At 40.7% G+C, this 22,643-nt stretch overlaps 1 protein-coding gene and 1 pseudogene across 1 annotated transcript in view; one reads left to right on the forward strand and one right to left on the reverse strand.

Annotated features, from left to right (window-relative positions):
• Positions 1–22,643, forward strand: part of MYO3B (myosin IIIB) — a 368,137-nt gene that overhangs the window by 316,569 nt on the left and 28,925 nt on the right. The gene's annotated exons all lie outside the window — the stretch shown is intronic.
• Positions 1,584–2,021, reverse strand: LOC105236399 (annotated as a pseudogene).

Raw genomic sequence — 22,643 nt, forward strand, 5'->3', positions numbered from 1 at the left:
CAGAAGATAAATAAGAATATTAATACTGTATCAAATACTAATTAAAAGAAACACATGGATCTAATTTTAAGAATGTAACAGAGCGATGAAATACTCTTTGTAAAGTTAAGACCTGATCTTTGTAAAAAGGACAGTTATGGTGAGTTGGGTTCCCCCCTCAGGGTGAACGACTGGCTGGTTCATATATATAGCTTTCATAGACTCATGATAATAATTATGAGACAGTGGTTGTGCTTTAACAGTTTACAAAGTGCCTTCACATCTTTTTTTCTGAAACCAAAACTTTTAGTTCCTAGAACTCTTACCCTGATTTCAGTGAAGTGAAAATGTGCTCATAGAGGCAAATGACCCTGGACCTAACATCAATTTTGATCTCAGTCTTAATCTCCCTCTCTTCCTCTCCTCCCCTCCCTCTGCTCTAATGATGATTACTCAGAAGGGTACAGGGAAATAAACACTTTCATTCATGTAGAGTAATGGGTGTGTACGTTGGTATATTTTTAGACTGTCTACACAACTGTATACTTTATACTAGCCATCTCACTTCTAGGAAGCTACTTTTAGGAAATAATCAGAGATATGGTCAAATATTTATGCCTAAGGATGTTTGTGGCAAGTGTAAGTGAAAAATTTTAATAAACCAAATGTCCAGCAAAAGAAAGGTGTTTAAATTATAGTACATCTTACATGATGTAATATTAGGGAGCTGTTAAAACCATGTTTACAAAGACTGTTTACAGTTACCAGCAAGTGTTTATATTTAAATGTTTAAAAAAAAAGTAGAATATAAGATATATGTTGTAATTTTTCACATATAGTTGTGTACACCTACATATTTATATTTATTTTATCTGTGTCAGAGGTCAGTATATATTTTCTGTAAAGAACCAGATTGTAAATATTTTAGACTTTGTGGGTCATAGGGTCTCTTGTTCAGCTCTGCTGTTGCAGGGTAAAAGCCACAGGGACAGTACATAATCAAATAATCATGGCTGTATTCCAATAAAAGTTTATTTAGGGACACTGAAATTTTAATTTCACATAATTTTCATGGACCACAAAATATTATTACACTTTTGAATTTTTTCAACCTTTTAAAAATGTGAAAACCATTCTAAGTTCATAAGCCATACAAAAACAGCAGGTTTGGCCCAAGAGTTATTATAGTTCACCTTATGGAAAGAAATACCTTAAAAGAGTCAATTACCTCTGAGTAACAAAATTGTAAGAGGTCCTTATTTTCTACTTTAATATTCTTACCTATGTGTTCTACATTTTCTTTTCTCTTTTTTTTTTTGGGGGGGGGAGAGGCAGAGGGAGAGGGAAAGAAAATCTTAAGCAGGCTCCATGCCCAGTGCAGAGCCTGACTTGGGGCTTGATCTCAAAACCCTGAGATCATGACTGAGCCAAAATCAAGAGTCAGATGCTTAACTGACTGAGCCATCCAGGCGCCCAGGTGTCCCTCTACACTTTCTATAGTATGTATGTAATACTTTAGCAATAGGAAGAAAAGAATACACATTATTTTTTTTTTAAGCACTTGTTAGCATTTCATGAACCTCCCTCCATGTGGCTTCACACTACTAGGACACAGCCCCCCCCACCATACACATACCCTTAATCTTCTCCTCAGCTATTCTACTAAAGAATTTGGCCTTCACCACGACAGGCTGTTTGGGGAGCTTTCCCTTCCCCAAAACTTTGTAGTAGCCCAGTCACACCCCAACAATGATAGGAGCAAGCTCCAGTCTTGTTTTTGGCAGCATTTGCCCATGTCAGCTCACTGACCAAGGTCCACAGTTTGTCAAGGCGGTTGGGCAGAAGCTCTTGTTCCTCTTTAAGTGGTCATGCCTCAGACCAAGTTTTCTGAAGTGACCTGGGTACTATGTGTCAAAGTTGATCCTATGGTAATGCGTGCCACCAGCATTACCCTGGTCTCCCACATGCATCCAGTGCTTGCCGATGTGGCCGTGGCTCTCGTGGTCCCAAAGTTTCCTGGTTGTCCTCAGTCTGCATGGCATGTTGGCAGCCCAGACAAAAGAGCCACGTTATTTTTTAAAAGAAAGACCGTGTCCAGGTTTAACAAATGGTAAGTGGCAGGGGCCAAGGTTTGAACAGAAAACCCCTTTTTACCTTGCCCATCGACTCCTATAATCTCATGGCTAGAAGGATCTTTAGAGATCTATGAATAGTTCAACCCTTTAATTTACAAAAGAAAGTGAAGACTCCAAAACTTAACAGCTGGCTCAAGATACAAGGCAGTCAGTGTGAGAGTCCCAGCTGGCCCCAGTATTACAGACTCCATGTACAGTGCTCTTTTGACCTCCTCCAGACCTCCTCCAGATGTAGGCAGGATCAGTGGGTTTGTTTGTTTTAATCTCCAAATCACTTTTATTTTGTGTGTACCCTTTCTTTTGTGGTTCCTTTTATAAAAATACCCACAGCTGGGTCTGTAAGCTAATATGTGATAACACCAGAAGCCTGGTGTCCTAATAATCCTTTATAAAAGCACCCCATATGTGGAACAAGGTAGCTAGAAGAAGAAACATTCATGGAGTCAGCTTTGTCAAAAGAAGAGTCAATTTATGAAGGCTTGGTGAGGTGGTTCACTGTCAGCCCTTGTCTGTAAGAACATGACCCTGACCACCCCTCTCCACGGGAGCTTCTCTACTGCCCCAGGTCCCATCCAGGTCTTTAGAGCTTCTCCTAGTTGGCCTGCTCTCTGACTACAGTCTTACCTAGAAAAACTAGAGCCAAAGGTCCTGGGTTCTGGTCCTAGTTCTACCTCTTCGCTCTACAATCCCAAGAATGTTTTAAGGAAAAACACTTGGCTGAAACTCTTGTCTTTCGTTTTCATTCACTAGCCAACATTTCCTGATCACCTAGAATTATATCAAGGTCACTTTGGTAGGCTGGGCTGGGGACAGAAGAAGTCAGTCACTGCTGGCTCTCGGTTTCAGCAAAGTGGCTGAAACTCCCCTATCCACTTCCCAGAGAGCTGGGTATCCAAATTAAATTATCTATATGAAGTACTTCGAAAACTCAAACACTATGCAAATGTGAGAGGCCATTTTTATTATGTGTCTTTGCTTCTTGCTAAAGAGTCAAAGGCGAGAGGCTAAGGCTTTCACAATGTTTAACCAGTGAGGGAGGGCAGAGGGAGGCCCTGAGAGAGTTTCAAGATCTCAGGTTTCTAGAAGTAACGACAGACTGTCCTCAGGTCTTTTCCTCCCACTGGCCTATCAATATGCTAACACAAAGAGCTGAAGGCAAAGCCTATGGAAATTAAGTCACTTCTGGGTTGTGTTTAGTTTAGATTTGTACGTGTTCTAATGGCTCTGAATTCGTATCCCCAGGATATTAGAAATACCAACCAAAAAATTAAAAAACAGATTCCTATGCTCTTATGACCAAAAGAACAAATTTAGAAAAACTTTTCCTATTCAGATAAAGATTTATGGTATTTTTAGGATGTAGAGGGGAGGCAGGTTATAAAGGATAATTCTAGCTGAAGTGAAACAAAGGTCAAGGATTTAACCACTCTTTAATATTTTACCATATTCACCTTATATGGGTTATATACCCTGTGAGGGGCTAATGCATGTATATAAAACTGCATCTTAAAGAAGCCTGCATGGTCCTTTATGATCACACATATGTTTAATTACAAGATGACTTCATTGTAAGGCTTTTGCTGGCAAGTAATTGCACACCTAACTCAAACTAGCTGAAACAATAAAGAGGATTTATTGGCTCACTTAATTGAAATGTCCTGGGTACATGAGGTATGACTTGGTCAGGACTTCAGGCTGTGTTCCTTGCAATTCCCTTAACTCTGCCATCTCACATAGGTTAGCTTTATCCTCAGTTTGGTTCCTCTGAAGATGGCAAAAAGGCTGGCAGCAGTTGTTGACTTTACATCTAAACAAAACTCTATTCACATGGAGCTAGAGCCTCCATGTTCCAGAATTTGACCGACTGCCCTGGTTNTAACCAATCTCTGTGGCCAGAGGAGTGCTGTAGACTAATTGGCTGGTGCCTGGGTCGTATGCCTCAGTGATGGTAAGGAAGGGAATGGGGNGGTTAAGAGGAGTGCTGTAGACTAATTGGCTGGTGCCTGGGTCGTATGCCTCAGTGATGGTAAGGAAGGGAATGGGGTTACCCTGACGTAGACCTGTTAGGGTGCATCCCTAGATCTGGGGGTGGCTTCCATCTCTCCCAAATAATGACAGCTATGCATTATGGAAGGTTTGGAATGGCCTTGGAGGAGACAACAGTGTTCATTGTATCAGTCATGGTCCAGTCAGGAGATGGGAACCACACCAATTACTTTAACGGAATTTAACAACTCTTTAGTCATTAACCAACATTAAAGACCTGAAAAGGCAAAAGGGGAGCACTGTAGTATCCCAGAGATAAAAACGTTAGGAAGCAGCTATCGCTCCTAAAGCTTGAGGAGCAAAGAGAAGCTGTTGTGACTGTTAGAACTTAGGCTTGGATATGGAGCTGAAACCCAGACCTCTGAGTAGGGTCGTGTCCAGCTGGTGCTGGCTTCTGAGGGAGTACAGTGAGGCTGCTTCCGCTAGCATGAGACACGGCAAAATGGAACTAACCACAACTGTCGTTATCAAGCCTCACCGCCAGGGTGAAAATCTGTCACCGTGCTGATAATGACAGGTGCCAAGAAAAGCAAGAAGAAAATGTGTATAGCTGCTGTAGTCCTTGTTACTGTAAATGCTCATTAAGATATAACTGATGCTTATCATTTCCTTATTCCTCACTCTATGATCTCTCAGTCAAGATCTCGCCTTGTTGAGATTCTTTACCTGGCAAGGTAACCCACACTTCTTTCCTGAAGGGTCTGAATCTTCAGGGGTTCTTCGTATTTCTACTTACTGTTTTTTGCCATTAACTTTTACTATTGGACCCGGAAGTAGTGAGAGGTACCTCAAAAATATCCTGGGTTCCAGACAGAGTCCCCTTTGTCCCCATTATGTAGCCCCAATTCCCTGATAATCAGCATCAATCCATCCTGCAGTGTAATCTCTTTCTTTGTCTGATGGTTCAGTGGCATAAGGAGTACAGAATGCCAAGTGGCAGTCTCATCTTCTAATACAGTGGCACCATTGTGGCCTCCCCTGGTGGAAGCATCCCTTTCTTGGGTACCTAGACCTTCGAACCAGGAAAACTCAAAGTTGTGGGGACAAGAAGCAAAAATTCTATATAAAACTATTTTAATTATTTAGAAGGTAATTTAAAAATCAGAGTAGATCCATTATGTCTGATTTATTACTCCCTTGAAAATACATTTTTATCTCAAACTTTTATCTCCTGGCAGGCAAAGTCTGTGACTGGTTCGTGTTTGTATGTCCAGGGGAGCCTCTTATAACACCTGTATCCGAATAGGCAGTTAGTAAGTGCTGGTTGAATGTGTACGTAGATAGGTAGCTAGATATGGCCTAACTGGTTAGTATCAGAAGACTAAAAATCTTTTCATTTTCATTTTAATATTGCTAGCTCACACATGAAAGCTCTGGATTCAGTCTCCGGATTCATGAATAAATTCTAGTAATCTGATTCAGCAACCCCATTTATGAGTATTGGGTTGAAGATTACAAGTATGTGAGTTCCTCAGAGGAGACAGTAGGTCTCTATTCCCTTCAGAGTGTCATGGCTTTTGGGTAGTGTTTAATATTACTGCGTACTTGAAAATGGAAACTCTTAAATTTTAGAAGATTCATTTTCTTGCATGTGACTTTAAACAGGGAAACATTTCATTAGCTCCTCTTCCCAAGTCCTGAGGAGCTCCTGCAATGTGAACCAAAGCAGTCCCCCACTGCCCGGAGCTCCTCCACAACATCAAACGCTTAATGAAAATGTTTTCCTTAAACCTCAAGCATTTCCAGATATTAAACGTGAAGAGGAAAGACTTTGCTCTAACTGCAAATTGTTCTACAACTGCAGGGTATGTGAAAATGTGTGTGTGTGCACGTGCACATGTGTGTGCATGTGTACACGTGTGCACATATGCATGTATGTTTTTGCTGTTTAATACTTCTGACATAAATTTAATATTATGCCCAAACACTCTCTAAGCACAGCCGTATAAACAATACCTATTTGAGGTATTATCAAGGGTTCGTTAGGAAGAAGTAGGAGGAGTTTATATCCTCCCCAAAACACAGCCAAGCTGTCAGCCTGAGAGAAAGTAGATTCTCACACACACAAGGTCGCGATGCCCTCTTAGGACTACAATGCCTGGAGACCTAAAATGGGTTGTTTGGGGGAGGACACAGGGGTGAACAAAAGGGGTGACCAAGCAGTTTAATGTTAATTAGATTGATTTTACTAAAGCACAATTTTAAGGGCTGGCCTGGACTTTAAAATAGAACAGCTGTTCCGCATTTGAAATTTCATCCTCTCCTGAGCTGCTGTGAGGTAGTTTGTTTTAAATAAATATCAAAAGTAGTTCCCTGTGAGAAGGTGTTGGAAATTTAGTGAACGTTTTCCGTTAAAGGATTTCAAAAGCTTCTTAAGGTAAATATAGTGAACGCTCTTAATTACTGCTAAAATTTGCATTTTACATAATTTATACTTCGTTAAAAATATATTAAATATCCTAATCTGTTAATATATTCACCGTATTATCCACAATTTGCACTCATTTCTCTGAACTAACTGATAAAATATTCACGGTGTTCACTTGTAAATCTTGCTGTAAAGAGTAGATGTTATGGTCTCAGTAAATAGACCCCCCACACACACACACGTCCCCCAGGAATTGTGCTGTCCCCCGCTGGTGGTGGCATTACTGAAGGAGGCCCAGACAGCTTACTGAAGGCTTGGATCTTTACTAGTAGGCTCCAAAGAGCTTAGCACGTTCTTAGAAAAATGACTTTGTTACAGAAATTCTGTACAGTATAGGGAACAAGTTATTGTTCTTAAGCAATTCATATTCTATTGAATGGAATTTTCTATCCTAGTCCATAAATCCTGGGCAAACTAAAAGTTTATGGTTTCAATGTAATTACTCAGCACGTTTATAGAGCTTGTCACTATAGAAGCAACTATTCGTATAAAGGCAGGAAAGTACACTTCTTAGTTGTATAATAAGATGGAGAAGCTATGACCAGCAAAGAACTGGAGAATCAGTATCACCAGATTTAAAGACTTGTAACTTATAAACAATACTCTTTTTGGACAAGATCTCTTCAAGTTATTTGAGCACAATGAGGCACTGCCAGTTACAGCCCCAATAGTTAATGCTTTGGGGGGTGTGTGGGTGTGTGTGTATACATATACACATATATAAAAATAAAACATTTTCAAACACCCAGAAGAAAAATAGTACAAAAACACCCCCATAATAATAGGTCTTAATATCTTACCCGATTTGAATTCATGTTTGGTTTTTTTTAAAGTTCAAATACTGGGGCACCTGGGTGGTTCAGTCGGTTAAGTGTCCAACTCTTGATTTCAGCTCAGATTATGATCTCAGGATTGTGAGATTGATCCCCACATTGAGCTCCATGCTGAGCATGGAGCCTGCCTAAGATTCTCTTTCGCCCTCTCCCTCTGCCCCTCCCCCTCTTAAAAATCTTTATAATAAAAAAATAAAAGTTCAGATACTATTGAAATCCTCCATTACCCTATCCCAGTCCTATTTTCCCTCTCTTATCCCTATGGTAATCACTATCCTAAATTTTCATTCTCTAGCATGTTTTTAACTTTTTGGTAAATGCGGTCCAGGGCACACTACTTCAAAATCCATGGAACCTTGGTATACAAGGAATTTGAGAAATGGCATGTGCAAGAAGGACTTTCTGGGGCGCCTGGGTGGCACAGCGGTTAAGCGTCTGCCTTCGGCTCAGGGCGTGATCCCAGCGTTATGGGATCGAGCCCCACATCAGGCCTCTTCCGCTATGAGCCTGCTTCTTCCTCTCCCATTCCCCCTGCTTGTGTTCCCTCTCTCGCTGGCTGTCTCTATCTCTGTCGAATGAATTAAAAAAAAAAAAAAATCTTTAAAAAAAAAAAAAAAGAAGGACTTTCTGTCCTTTCTCTGAAGCAGGTCATCAAACCTTCATGTGAGAGGTACCCTCCCTTTACCAGGAGGAAAGAAGCATCCTTATCTCCAAAGAGAAGGGACACAGAGAGGGATCTGACCCAACATGCCCTTGCTAAGTTTCTCCAGTGTGCCACACTTGGCTCGCAGTTGTCCTGCCACATCTTTCCACAACTTTTCACTCTTCAACAAACCTAGCGTAAAAACAATCAGGTTAACCATTTCTTCAGGTCTTTATTTTTGTATGAAGGCTCCTGTGTCTCATAAAATTTTTATTTAATAAATTTGTTTGCTTTCCCCCTGCTAATCTGTCTTTATCAGTTTTATTTTCAGACCCTGCCAGGAACCCTAAGAGGGTTAAGGAAAATTTTTCCTCCCCTACAGTAGGCAGAAACCAATTTATCCTGAAAGTAAAGAATCTTAGACTCAGAGACACTCGCTCCCATTGCTTCCTCCCAAGACCCAGAAGTTGTCAGGGCCATTGTCAAAGAAGCATCCTGCACAAGAGGTGGGAAGTCTGGAGCAACACCCAAGCGTGGAGTGTATAATCCTGGGGCTGCCAGGACTACCTCCATAGCCTCACAGCTCCCAGCAGCCAGAGATGTTGTGCCCCTGGCTCTGATCTCGTCATATTCAATCCTGAGGGAAGAATCTGCTTCCGGCTGAGGGGCCATGGCCTAGGCTGCTCTGGAAGCCCTGCCGAGAGAGGTCAGTTGGTCACTCTGCTATGCATGGACAGAAGTGACAGAGTTGCGATGCTTAAAGAATCTTTTCTAAACTTTTTTTTAAGATTTTTTTATTTTTTTATCTATTTATCAGAGAAGAGAGAGAGAGAGAGTGTATGAGCACAAGCAGGGGGAATGGCAGGCAGAGGGAGAAGCAGGCTCCTTGCTGCGCAAGGAGCCCAATGCGGAACTTGATCCCAGGACCCTGGGATCGTGACCTGAGCCAAAGGCAGACACTTAATTGATTGAGCCACCCAGGAATCTCTAAACTATCTTTTTTCTTAAATTTGTTGACCAGCCATGCTAGAGAAAAGATGGATTTATATTTTTATACCTTCTATAAAAAATGTATTAAAAATTGGAGCCAAAGAGAATGGTATTATAAAGTGGTGTCAAATAGTTACATTTTTTCTCTGGATTTTGTTTGTGGTATTTGTTGGCTTTTAAAAATTTATAGTTGTGATTTTTTTCTTATTAAAAATTAATATTTAATTTTGTACCTAGTTTATATTTATAATTTTACATTCTTTTTCTTAAAGAAGACTCCCCCACCCACAATTATTTAAGTTTCAGGCCCCACCAAAGATTACATATATGAAAACATAAGTAATGTATGTTTTTAAATTTCATATAAATGCAGATTATATTTATTACTCTGCAAGTTTATTTTTCCCTGTAAATGTTTCCAGTATTTGTCCATATTGATACATGTAGCATTATTTCATTAATTTTGTGACTGCAACATCATCTCTATTCTCTTTTTCATTGACATTTAGGTTGTTCATGAGTTGCACTCTTACAAGTGACACTGCGACAGGGGTGCCTGGGTGGCTCAGTCAGTTAAGCATCTGCCCCATATCAGGCTCCCTGCTCAGGGCAGAGCCTGCTTCTCCCTCTCCTCCCCACGTGTGCTCGCTCTCACTCATCTCTGTGTCTCTCTCTCGAATAAATACATAAAATCTTAAAAAAAAATGACACTGACAGATGTGCATGTCTCCTTATATACGAGCACAAGACAGTTCCTGGGTTGTCTGTTTCTCTAGAAACAAATCACTGGGTCACACAAAATGTGCATCTTCTACTGTTCAGAATATTACTAATTGCTCTTCAAAACTAAAATACAAATTTGTACTCATACCAGAAGACTATGAGCCTTCCTTTTCTCCATAACCTCACCAACCCTTAGGATTTTCAGATTAAAAAAAAAATTTTCCAGTCAGAAACACACAATGTATCACTTTCTTTGCTTGTCTCTGACTAATAATAAAGGTAAGCAATTTCTCATATGTTAATGGGCATTAGAATTTTTTTATGAACTGCCTAAAAAACATGTCTTTTGTCCATTTTTCTATTGGGCTGTCTTTCTTTCATTGATTTTTCAGAATTATTTCTATACTATAGATATTACTTTTTTACAAGTTAGATGCATTGCAGATATATTCTCCTGGTCTGTGTCCTGTCTTCTGTATTTATATATAGTAACTTTAATTGAACAGATGAATTTAATTTTAACATAGTTTTATCGGTTTCTTCTTTATAGCTTATGCTTTTTTTGTGCCTTAAGAAATCTCTCTCCAAGCTCGTAAAGATATTAAACTTTTTTTTTTAATTTTAATATTTTGTGTTTTACATGTTAGGTACTCACTCTATCTCAGGTTTCTCTTTACGTATGACATGAGAGAGGGATCTAGTTTTCTTTCTTTGTATATGGATAACCAGCTGGTCCAGCTGTACTTGTTGAATAGTACATCCTTTCCTCAGTGATTTGTAAGGTAGATCATATTCCTTTCCTATTGCTCTCATGACAAATTACTGCCAATTTAGTAGCTTAAAACAACACAAATTTATTATCTTACAGTTCTTGAGGTCAAGAGGTCCAAAATGGATCCTGCTGGGCTAAAATCAAGGTGTTGGCTAGGCTTCATTCCTGGCAGAGGCCCTTGGGGAATATTTGTTTCCTGGTTTTTTTCTAGCTTCTGGATGCTTCCTGCATTCCTTGGCTCATGGTCCCATTCTTCCATCTTCAAAGCTGGCCGTAGCCAGACTAAGTCCTTCCCGTGGTGCCATCTCTCTGACACTGACTCTTCTTCTGCCTCCCACTTCCACTGTTTAGGAGTCTTGTGATTACATTGGGCTGACCCAGATAAACCAGGATAAGCTCTCTCTCTATTTTAAAGTCAAGTCAGCTGATTAGCAAACTTCATCCCATCTACAACCTTAAATTCCCCCTTAAAATGGAACCTAACCTATTCACAGATTCTGAGGAGCAGAATGTGGACATCGTTGGGGTAGGGGTGGAAAGGAGGAGGTGGGTGGACATTATTATGCCTGCCCCATAGATAAGGTTCCAAGTCTGTTCCTGGGCTTTCTGTTGTCCCACTGATTTGTGAACCCCTGTGCCAATGCCACGTTTCTTAATGACAATAGCTTAATAATAAATTTTGATATCTGGGAGACACGCTCCATTGCCCTCCACACACAGTGGTGTTCTTCAGATTTGTCTTGAATAGTCTTGCGCTTCTGATCTTCTATATGAATTTAAGATTCGCTCATCGAGGGACGCCTGGGTGGCACAGCGGTTAAGCGTCTGCCTTCGGCTCAGGGCGTGATCCCAGCGTTATGGGATCGAGCCCCACATCAGGCTCCTCTGCTATGAGCCTGCTTCTTCCTCTCCCACTCCCCCTGCTTGTGTTCCCTCTCTCGCTGGCTGTCTCTATCTCTGTCGAATAAATAAATAAACCTCTTTAAAAGAAATAAATAAGATTCGCTCATCGAATTGCATAGGAATTAGGCTGGGATTTTGCCCTAAATATGTAGTTTAAATTGGAAAGAATTTCTGTCCTTGGAAGTAAAGGACATTGTATTTATTCAGTTGCTTCAGTTTGTCTTTTATATAATTCAATAAGGTTTAGAAAACATTTTTCCTATAAAAGTCTTTCATATCTTTCCTTAAAATTTATTTATGAATTTTTGTTAAAATTGTTTGTCTATGGGGCGCCTGTGTGGCACAGCGGTTAAGTGTCTACCTTCAGCTCAGGGCGTGATCCTGGCGATATGGGATCAAGCCCCACGTCAGGCTCCTCCACTATGAGCCTGCTTCTTCCTCTCCCCCTGCTTGTGTTCCCTCTCTCGCTGGCTGTTTCTATCTCTGTTGAATAAATAAATAAAATCTTTAAAAAAAAATTGTCTACTACTGCCTAATTACCCCAAAATGTAGTGGCTTACAACAACAACAAACATTTATTATCTCACAGTTTCTGAGGGCCTGGAATTCAGAAGCAGCTTAGCTGTGTGAATCTGGCCCAGGCCCTTCCATGAGATTTAAGATGACAGTGAGGACAGTAGTCATTCGAAGGCTGGACTGTGGCTGGAGGATCTGCTTCCAAAATGGCTTGGAAGGAAGCCTCAGTTTCTTACTGGCTCTTGGCAGAGGCTTCAGTTCTCCACACGAGTCTCTCTTTAGGGCTGCTTCTTTTAGTGTCTTCATGACAGGGTGACTGGCTTCCAGTCCTAAGAGATCCAAGAGAGAAAGGTTGAAGCTACAATACTTTATGCGACCCGACCTTGGAAGTCACAGACTGTTATTTCTGTGGTATCCTATTGATTAAACAGGAATTCCAGGAAGGTGAGGGCAGGGATACTGGAGGCCCTTTTAAAGGCAAACTACCACACTTAAATTTTCTGTTGCTGTTATAAATGGGATTTTTTTTTGTATTGTATATTTGAATTGGACATTACTGGGATATGGAAACACTATTGATTTTTGTATGTTGATTTTGAACATCAACTTGCTAAACTCTTATCAGTTTCAATAGTTTGTAGATTATCTCAGTTTTCCTGTATGTCCATCATACTGTTACAAATAAGAAAGTTTTACCACTTCATTTCCAATTATACCCTTCTTATTCCTTGCCTTATCATATTGTGTCGTAGCTTCAGTACCACATTGGATATAAGCAGATTTAGTGAGCATGACTGCCTAGTTCCTGACTTTAGAAAGCCTCTAGAGTTTCACCTCTAAGTGTGATTTTTGCTGTAAATTTTTAACATATTTTATGGGTTTAAGCACATCATTTTCTATTCCTAGTTTGATAATACTTGAGTGTTATATTTCATTGAAAGCTATTTCTGCATCTATTTAGATGAACCACAGAACTAAAGTTCTACTTTAGAGCCTAGTTTAGTCTACTTTATTTTTTTTTTAAGTTTTCATTTATAGGAGCACTTGCAGGCAGGGATCATTCTATTTAATTAAAGAATTCAGTAAACAGGAAGCAACTATTATGTGTGAGGCATGGCGTATTCGGCTAATGGGAAATAGTTATAAATAAGATAGAAGTAGTCCCTGCCCTCATGAAATTTACAGAAAGGAAGAAAGGCATTTAAAAATTATAAACATGAAAGGAGAAGTCCAGGAGGCAATGGGAGCATATAGCAAAGGAACATAGCTTAGTCCACGGAATCAGAGAAGACTATCCTAGGAAGGCTAAAACTAAGCTTAGACTTAAAGGAGGAGTAGAAGTTAGTCTCATACAATATAGCAGGAAGTGTGTTTCAGGCAGAGGGAATGATGCAAAAGTGCAGGGGAGGGGCGCCTGGGTGGCACAGCGGTTAAGCGTCTGCCTTCAGCTCAGGGCGTGACCCCGGCGTTATGGGATTGAGCCCCACATCAGGCTCTTCAGCTATGAGCCTGCTTCTTCCTCTCCCACTCCCCCTGCTTGTTCCCTCTCTCGCTGGCTGTCTCTATCTCTGTCAAATAAATAAATAAAATCTTTAAAAAAAAAAAGTGCAGGGGAAAAAAGTAGAAGAGAATATACAAGGAACTAGAAGGACTGGAAAAAGTCTAGTCCACCTGGCACATAATGTACCATTAGCTTGAGGGGTAGGCAAGGGACAGGCCTTGAACTCAGACTAAGGACTTGGGATCTTATACTACAGGCATTTTCTGTGACCCCTTAACAGGGCTCCTTGCTTGCTGGTAGGTATTAATTAATGTTTGTTAAAGGATTAAATACGAAGGTCAGTTAGATTTCCTTCTTTCTACGCATCTCCTTGGTAAATGGAAAATCCCCAACACTGCTTCTCAAATAGCTATAGCCGTTGCAGCTCCAGAATCCCCACATGGGTATATGGTAGAGACTGCAGGGTGGTGAAAGAGTTGCTAAAAATTAACCTTAAAGCAGAGTTAAATTGTAGGCCCACTGCTTCTACTGAGATTGTGTGTTTACTAAGGTGATTGTGGAAGGATGCTAGTGCTAATTATGGGGGGGGGGTGCCCAAAGCTGTGCCAAACTGTCATTTGGCTCTGTGTTTGGCTGCAGCCTTCCCTGCAAATTTGGATTTTGCTCAACCATCACAATTTTAGTGAAGCAACTTAACCTCTATCTGATTCGTTACAAAAGCTATTATTTACTTTATGTATAATGATAACATTGTACTCTTGATGGTGGTGGTATATGTTAATGAACTATCTTTTCAGGCAAGAATCTTTTATGGCAATTTTAACAAAGCTATAACAATACATATGTGCAGTGGAAAGGAGCCGAAAAATGTGTGTCATTATAACAAGTAAAAACAACCCAAAAAGTTGAGGATCATATTAATATAAGAGATACCCCAAGGTCAGGCAGGCAGTCATTGTAAAGCAGACTGTTGATTTATAAGTTACCTTTTATCCACTTTTCAGGAAGAAAAAAAAAATCTTTGCAGGGGCAAAGGCTGTTTCACCACAACATAACTTTGTGAAGTTCTAGGACTATAAACAGATTCAAGTTTGTAATGCCTGGAGACACACTACCAGTAGGTCTGGAGGATTCCCAGTAAGCAAAGGGACAAGAAGGGAGCTTCTGGGATTTGATGACACTCGGAGAAGCAGTTTGGGAAAAGTTAAGGGTGAGGATGTGAAGTTGAGTGTATTAACTGCCGCTTCCTTTCTTAGAAAAAGAAAACAGAACACTGTAGGCTTTGAGGCAAGTGTGTGTGGGATGGAGTCAAGCCTTGGAAGAACATTGTTTTTGAGGGATGACGACCTCACCGCCCTTCTCTCGAGTCCTTTACTCACCACCGGGGTCACTGCACTCAGCCACACATCCCTAGTTCTGCCTGCTCTGAACCATGCCGGGGCGGTCACCCAGCCGGGGCGGCCCCGACCTGCAGGAATCCAGCGAGGACTCTCCTGTTTCCCTTTGTCTCTCGCCTTTCCTCACAATTCCCCTTCTCTCATTTTGTCCGGTTTCTTTCTTCTCTTTTCTTCCTCCTCATCTTTTTCTTTAAAAAATAAAAATCCAGCAGGAGTTGTGACCTCTAGGTCCCCCAGAAAAGTGCAGTAGGTACCCTAAAACAGGCATTCAATATTTAAACCTTCCATCAAGAAAAACAGTTGTTGTTCTCTCTTGGGGCCCAGGGGAGAGACCAGGTAGGACTTTCTCTTTCACTCTCCCACGGAATCCCTTGCTGAGCCGGCTCTCTGGAGGTCGACAGACCCCTTTCAGCAGCAGCTTGCTTCGGAGGGTGTAAAGTCAGCACTTGGTGAGGCCACATGACCCTTCTCCACAGCTGCTGAACTAGCCCTGGACAGAGGACTGGGAGCCCAGCCTTGCCTGGGGCCCTCCCCCTGACTGCTGCCACACTGCAGAGCCCAAAGAGAAGTCGGATGGACTTTCTGCTTCAGTGTTTGAGCAAATCTGCGTGTGTGACTAACTCTTGTCTCCCCTACCAGATTGACAGATTCTTGAGAGCGGGGATGGTCTCATTCCACCTTCGGTCCCCATGCAGCAGGGACCCTCAGCCGTCTGCTCCTTTCTTGCAGACTCTTCTCCCACAGGAACACCCTGGTAACGTCACATCACTTCTAAGTTTGCCTTCACCATTCCACTGGCCACCCTCAGGGTTTCCGTGAGAAACGACAAGACAGGTCAAGCCTGGAGCATCACTTTTCTGAATTTTCATTTTATTTAGAATCACTGGTCTCTATTCATTTCTGAATCCACTCTTTGATCGAGGAATCCATTTTTGAAGAGTTGCATTTCTCTCTAGAAGAATCAAGATGGGTACTAGGCTTATCTACACATAGTAAATGACAACAGTAACCGCTATTTCATGAGGATTTTACTCTATGCCTGCACCTGGGTTAAATGTTTTTCCACATAGTATCTTAAATAAGAAAACATCTTTATAAGACCCCAAAGTCACACAGCTGGCAAACAGTACCACCTAACCTCACACTCAGGTCTCATGGTGAGGAGGGGAAAATTTCTATGTGAAGATGTTATTTTTTATAGAGAGCAATAGCCTTTGAAAAAATTAAACCTCAAAAAGCAAGCTGATTTCCGAGGCACCTGTTTTGTTTTCAGCGTAGTCTAGCTAAAAGCCATTTTCTTCCTCTCCTGGGCCTGTCTTCCTTTCTCGTCCTCCACCTGCAGTCATAGTCACACAACGGCCCGCAACTGGACCAGTAGGAAAAGGTGTCAGCACCCAGACTTAGGGTGTCTTCTCTACCTGCCACCAGGCAGCTGGCAAATGAAATGAATCTGAATTTTTTAACTTGATTTTAAACTTCTCATCTAGGATGTGGTTTCCCTGTGGGGCTCTATTTTTGTGGTATACCTCCCTCTAACAAACTTGAAAAATATTATAAAATGGAAGTGGAGAAGGTGTGGACACCTTTACCAGAGCTAGAGATGAAGCTTTTTTTTTTTTCTGGTTTATTTTTTCTCAGACTCTGTACACCCATCAACCGTTTTCATGAAGTATTTATTTACCAATTAGTCAGCACTATGAACTGGTTGATTTAATGATCTCTCCTATGATTTATGCATAACTTTTATTAATTGAGCCTGTGGAGATGCAGGGCGGATATAAATTAGTGTGGAAAATGTATCACTTGTCATTCCTTTAAGCAAATACAGTTCTCCTCAGCTATCTTTGCTGTCTTTTTCCCTTTAAGTTTCTTGAACTTTAGGTAAAGGGGTCCATTAGTACTAGGGAATACTCAGGGATTGGGTATTGGTTTGGACCTTTCACACTTGTTAACATGGTTAACAAGACCTTTTATTGATCTGTAACTTGACTCTTAATAGTTACAGGAGTTCAAAGGGAAAAGGCAATAAGCTGAAGTTAAAAGGCAACTTAGAATTTCCAGCATTGCCATCAGCCAAACAGGCTGTTGATGAGTTATTTTTAGGCTGTCTGCCTTTGATTCTGACCCTTAGGAGGAAAACTGAAATCAGTTTTCAGTAGACATAAGGTAGTTACCTTGGAAATCTGGGATGCTTTCAACAAGTCAGCATAACTGAGAACACTTCCACCCTTCTCAGCTCCTGAGCCTCAGATCCATGCTCCTGACTGTTCCTCCTCTAATACAGTACTTCTCAAACTTGACTGCACATTGGAATCGCCAGGGAAGCTTTAAAAATGTCCACCTGCCTGGGACCCACCTCCTGAGATTCTGATGTAATTGTTCTGGGTGTGGCTGGCCATTGGGATTACTTCAGATTTCCCCAGATGACTCTCTTGTGCAGCCAAGGCTGAAAACTATAACTCTAAGGATGTGCACAGAAAGGAAGCCTGATAAACACGTCTTACGCATAAATTCCAGCATGTCCTCAAGTTGCAAATGCTTCTGCGAGCCTGAATAATACATCCCAGGGGAACAGCCAAGAAGTGTTTCAGGAATCACTTGAGCATGTCTTTCTTTTACGGAGGAGCAAAAAGTCTCTGTTCTTATACCCAGCTCACCTCTGGGGAGCTCAGGACAGGAAGGAGCAGCCTGTATGAACAGTCTGCTCATCGTCACCACCTGCCAGCATTTTCGTCTTGACTCAGGCAGAACCACCCTCACTTGCATACCCTTCCATGGTTTTCCAGGAGCAAACACTGAATCACATTGGGCACAGGCAGGCTCTCAGGCTCACCCCCTTGTGACATTTGTGAGATGACCAGCCAGTATGAGAGGTACTGTTTATAGGCAGTGGACCAGACCCAAGGGAACCAAAGCCTACAGCTGTGGCCTCGTCAGCAGCTGGCTCTGAGCCAGCACCTGAGTAAGGCAGTGAGGAGAGTCCCAGCTCTTGGAGTTGGCAGTCATGTCGAGAAATCGGAGAAATTGCGCGGTGTTCAGGAAGTGGTCTTCTTAACTTAAGAAAGTGGCACCGCTGTTGAAGTGGAATGAAAACTAGAAAGTAAAAGCAAGTCTTCTTCTAATACAGACTCTGTTATAACCCACTTACAGATCGCTGCATGTCTTTGGCCTTGACTTTGTGATACGCGGCCCTTTGTTTCCTCCCCTTTACCTTGGGACCTAAGGTTCATAGGCGCAATTGATTTTCAGTTCCTCTGCACTAGACCCAACGGAAATACCAGGCTGAGAGCAGTACTTTTCACAGCAGGCTGGGCCTCGCCAAAGTGATTTATGTGTTTTTACTTGGAGACTATATTTTAATGCCGAGATTTTTCTGATTGTCTCTTTGTGTGCACCCGCTCACCACATGGGCTCTTAATTTAGAAAATATTCAGCAATTACATGTGGAATTGATACTTTACATAAAAGCAAAAATGGTGCCTGTTATGTATGTTACTGAAAAATTTGATGTCTTTTATTTTTCTGGCAATAGGGATATGTGACCCAAAGAAAATGCTCATTATTTTCCATTTTCTGTGAGATGAAAAGTTCTTAATTTAAAAACAGAGCTGCCCCTGAATAAAGGTCACATGGTGGAAATTTTGGTTTCAGTGGCCCTGAAGACTTTGCCAGGCACCGAGATACTGCTGTGTTCTCATGAAATTTAATTACTGATGACCCGGAATCAAATCTAAATTTGATTTAAACTAAATTTAAAATTCTTGAAATTAATTCTTATGTCAAAATCAGATATTTCAGGGGGCGTTGGGCTAGCTCCGTGGGTAGAGCGTGCAACTCTTGATCTCAGGGCTGTGAGTTTGAGCCCCACGTTGGGTGTAGAGATTGCTTAAAAATAAAATCTTAAAAAAATAAAAATAAACAAATAATAATAAAACCTTTAAAAAAAATGAGATACTTCAGCTTCACGGAACATACTTCTTCCAGGAACTGCTACTTTGACACTTGATTATCCAAATATTTAACGGTTTGTATAAGCAACACTTAAGTAAAAGCTTTGGAACTCAATTTGGATTTTTAAAAATGAATCAGTATATTGGTTTTCTGTCTTGGCAAGACAGAAATGTCAGCATGTTAGCTGTAGGGGCACTTTGTGATGTAGAAAAGTAATGTCAACCAACTGTAATAGAAAGCATTTAGATAGCATTGCACAACTTCCTTTGCAAAACAACAGTGCATGACGTGGGACCTTAAAGTGGTTTTGTTGAATTCACACTTACACAGGTAACGTAAAGAAACAACTACTCCCAAACACAGAGCCATAAAAGATTTATGTTTTTATTAGCTTGGCCAAAATATGACTCAACTTGTCGCTTTCTGTGGTTAATATTCCTATCACAACCACTGCCCAAATTACAGTGAACTCAGAGGCAAAAGGTGTATATACACATATCTCTGTGTGTATATGTATACTTCATTATTTCCTTTACATATATTTATATGCTTTTATATTTATATATGTATTATATATATGATATTTTATATAAACACACACACACACAAAGGAAATAGGTTACTGTCCAGAACAAAAATCTTTATAGAGTTACTTTCTTTGAAAACAACCAACAGCATTGGAGAATGAATGTTCCCTATGAATAAAAGGACAAAGATTCAAAATTGAGGGGTTTTTTCTCAGAAGTTCTACCTTAATATTTCCCTTTTGAGTAGAAGAGTTGTTACCCAAGCTGTTTGGAAAAACTGGAAATACTCTTCAGTATTTTGTTTTCCATCAAATGAAATTTCTCATTATGCCCACACCCCCACATTAACATATTTCATTTTTAAGCTACCTGTATTGAGGGAGCCAGGCACAAAGCAGACTGCAACCAACCAAACGGTCTTCTCTCCTCACACCAGCTAAGGCTACTTTCTTTAAACTTGGTTCCAAACATTTCCATTTCTATTACCAAGAGTAATGCACTCTATTTTTTTTTAATTTTTTTATTTTTTTGCCTCTGAACTCTCTGAATCAACAAAATCCAATTATCTAAAGACCTTTCTTTCTTTATCTGTACATTTTCCTCCATGAAGGACAGGACATGAAGCTAAGAAAGTCTAGCTTAAAGAGAAGAAGTAAAAAGGAGGGGACTTAAAAAAAAAAAAAAAAGTCTGCTGCTCTCTTTTAAACCCAGGCAAGGAGGATGGAGAGAGTATTACACTTTTGATACCAAATTTAGAATGTCCTGGAATGTGGGCTGTTGTATTCAAAATGGCTTCTTTCCTTTAGGACCAGGATGCTGCTGGGAAAAACACTTGGCCGAACCGCTCTCTTCACACTCACAGTCCCTCAGACTTTTGACTTTGCCAGGATATCTTTGTCAATTAACTTGAGAGAATATGTCTGAATATTCAGAGGCCACAGACTCCTGCTACAGTGAGCTGGTGGAAGACAAACGTCATATTACCACCTTTGCTCTCAACATTGAAAAGTGTGAACATCATCAAACTGGGCCTTTGGATCCTTTGTTATTTCTCCCTCCCTACTTAGAACTTTTATTTTTTCCCAATAGCCTCAGGCATGATAATTTTTTCTTTCCTGAGCGAAATCTATTGATACAATTATTTAATTTAGGTTTTTGATTGCTCTCCTTGGAGCACCAGCGGATTCCTGTGGATTTAAGAGCTTGAGTTGTGTCAATATGTGTCTGCAATGTTAGACCTTCGCAAATGCTAATCTCATTCCCAGAAGGCCTAAAACTCTCGGGTCTCTGTGTTAAAGGTACATAGGGCCTCTATTATTTCCCATGATGTTGCTAAATGAGTTCAAACCCCATTCTCTGAGATCAAAAATAAAAAATCAAAGAGGTGTTGGGTTGTAAACCACACCATTTCACATTTCAGCAGGCGAAAGAGATTTTCTATGAAAACGTGAGGTTAATGACAACAGAGAGGTCAGTGATACAAAGGATGGCTAACAGTCATCAGTTGGCAGGTCCAGTGTGGGAAGGGAGAGGGAGGCAGAGCAGGACAAAAGACTTTTTTTCTTTTTTGGCAAATTTTCCCACAGATTTTCAACAAAGCCTGGAATCATAAGAACTTTAGAATTACAAAGGATCTTAGAGGTCATCTAGTACAGCCCTCTTGATTTACAGGTGAGCACCACACTTTCTAGTTAACCTTCTTAGTATCTCTTCCTCCAGCTTTTGGCTAAAAAAAATAATGTGTATGCGCAGAATACACAAATATTATGTATTAAACTCATTAAAAATGCACTAAGCTTGATAGCATAAATTTAGAGCTTTACTTACCAGCAGAATTCTCTTACACCTACCATTTTGCAGTTAACATGCACTCACTTCTCAATTCAGGGTAGTATATTCCATTTTCTAATACTTACTCCACACCAGGCCTCCCCCCCACCAATACACACACACATTATCTTACTCAATCCTCACAGTAACCCTGTTGAAACAGATTTTTTTTTAATTCCTATTTATACATGTGGAAGCTGAGGCATGAAGAGGTTAAATCATCTGTCCCAAATCCCATAGCTTAGTGCTGAGATTTCAGCCAAACCTATCTAAACCAAAGCCCTATCGTAACCACACTGCCTCCTATGTGTATTGTAAAAGCACTCTCACATGTGCCTTTCCGCTGATAGAGGTACTTTTTGAGGACTTTTTAGGTGGGGTGGGATAGGACTGTTCCCAACAAGCTTTATGCTGGATTCAGTACGATGGTTCAGGGCCAGCTGAGTAGCAATAATGAAACTGCCCTTCAAAGACAGGATGTAGGTGGTAGTCCCGGTGAGATTCCCGTTCTCTGTGCCCTGAGTGAAGACGAAAGGAACCAAAGATTTGTAGAAATTTTAGAGAAAGAAGAAACATCAGAATAAACCCAAAGAAAACTGAGACTCTGAGAAATTAAGAGACTTGATACTATTTTTAGGTTAGGAGGAGATAAGTGAATGAATTGGCAAGGAAAGGGAAGAGAGGGCAACTCAAATTTACCAAGCACTTACTATGTACCAGGCTCCCATGCCAGGTGCTTTTTGAATATCATTTCCTTTCATGTCTCCCTCGCTGAAGGCAGGGATGCTTTCTGTCCTGTTTAGTGATTTAACTTGGTGCCCCTCACACAGCCGTAGTAGATGCTCAGTAGATATCATTGAGTGTTCAAATACGTTAATGATCGAATTCCTCCCCAGTTTTAAGGAGAGCCTTACCATCTCCATTTTACAAATAAGAAAACTGAGGTTCAGTGACCCACATTCACAGAGTTTACCCACTGATGCCAGAGCCCAAAACTCCTTGCACACATCAGTGTAGAAAAGATACATTTCCAAGCAGATAAACAGATCTGAGTATCGACTTTCACTGCCTCTCTCCCACTTCTTAGCAAGAGCTGGAGAACAAGAGATCTGTCTGTTAGTCCTATGATGTCATTATTCTCACAAAATATGCTGGGATCCACTTACAGTATGCTGTGAGGTATCATAAATAATTAAAAGAGAACTGCACATCTTAAAATAAATGAGCTCCATACACTTGAACATGATGCAGCTTTGGATTTCCACTGTTTTGTTTCCAGCTCTCTCTGATGTGCTGCTGGTAATCATTAGTCAGGAGCATCTGTAAGATTTTCCTATGTCATGAGATGGCTGACCATTTTTCATGGAAAATCCATATTATTTCATGGAGCTCACTAATTTTGTACACTGTGATATTCATAATAACACTGTAACCAACAACCGTTAGTGTTGTCAGCCCAGCATTCCTTC

This window comes from Ailuropoda melanoleuca, chromosome 2, assembly GCF_002007445.2.
Source record: "Ailuropoda melanoleuca isolate Jingjing chromosome 2, ASM200744v2, whole genome shotgun sequence".
Taxonomy (NCBI): domain Eukaryota; kingdom Metazoa; phylum Chordata; class Mammalia; order Carnivora; family Ursidae; genus Ailuropoda; species Ailuropoda melanoleuca.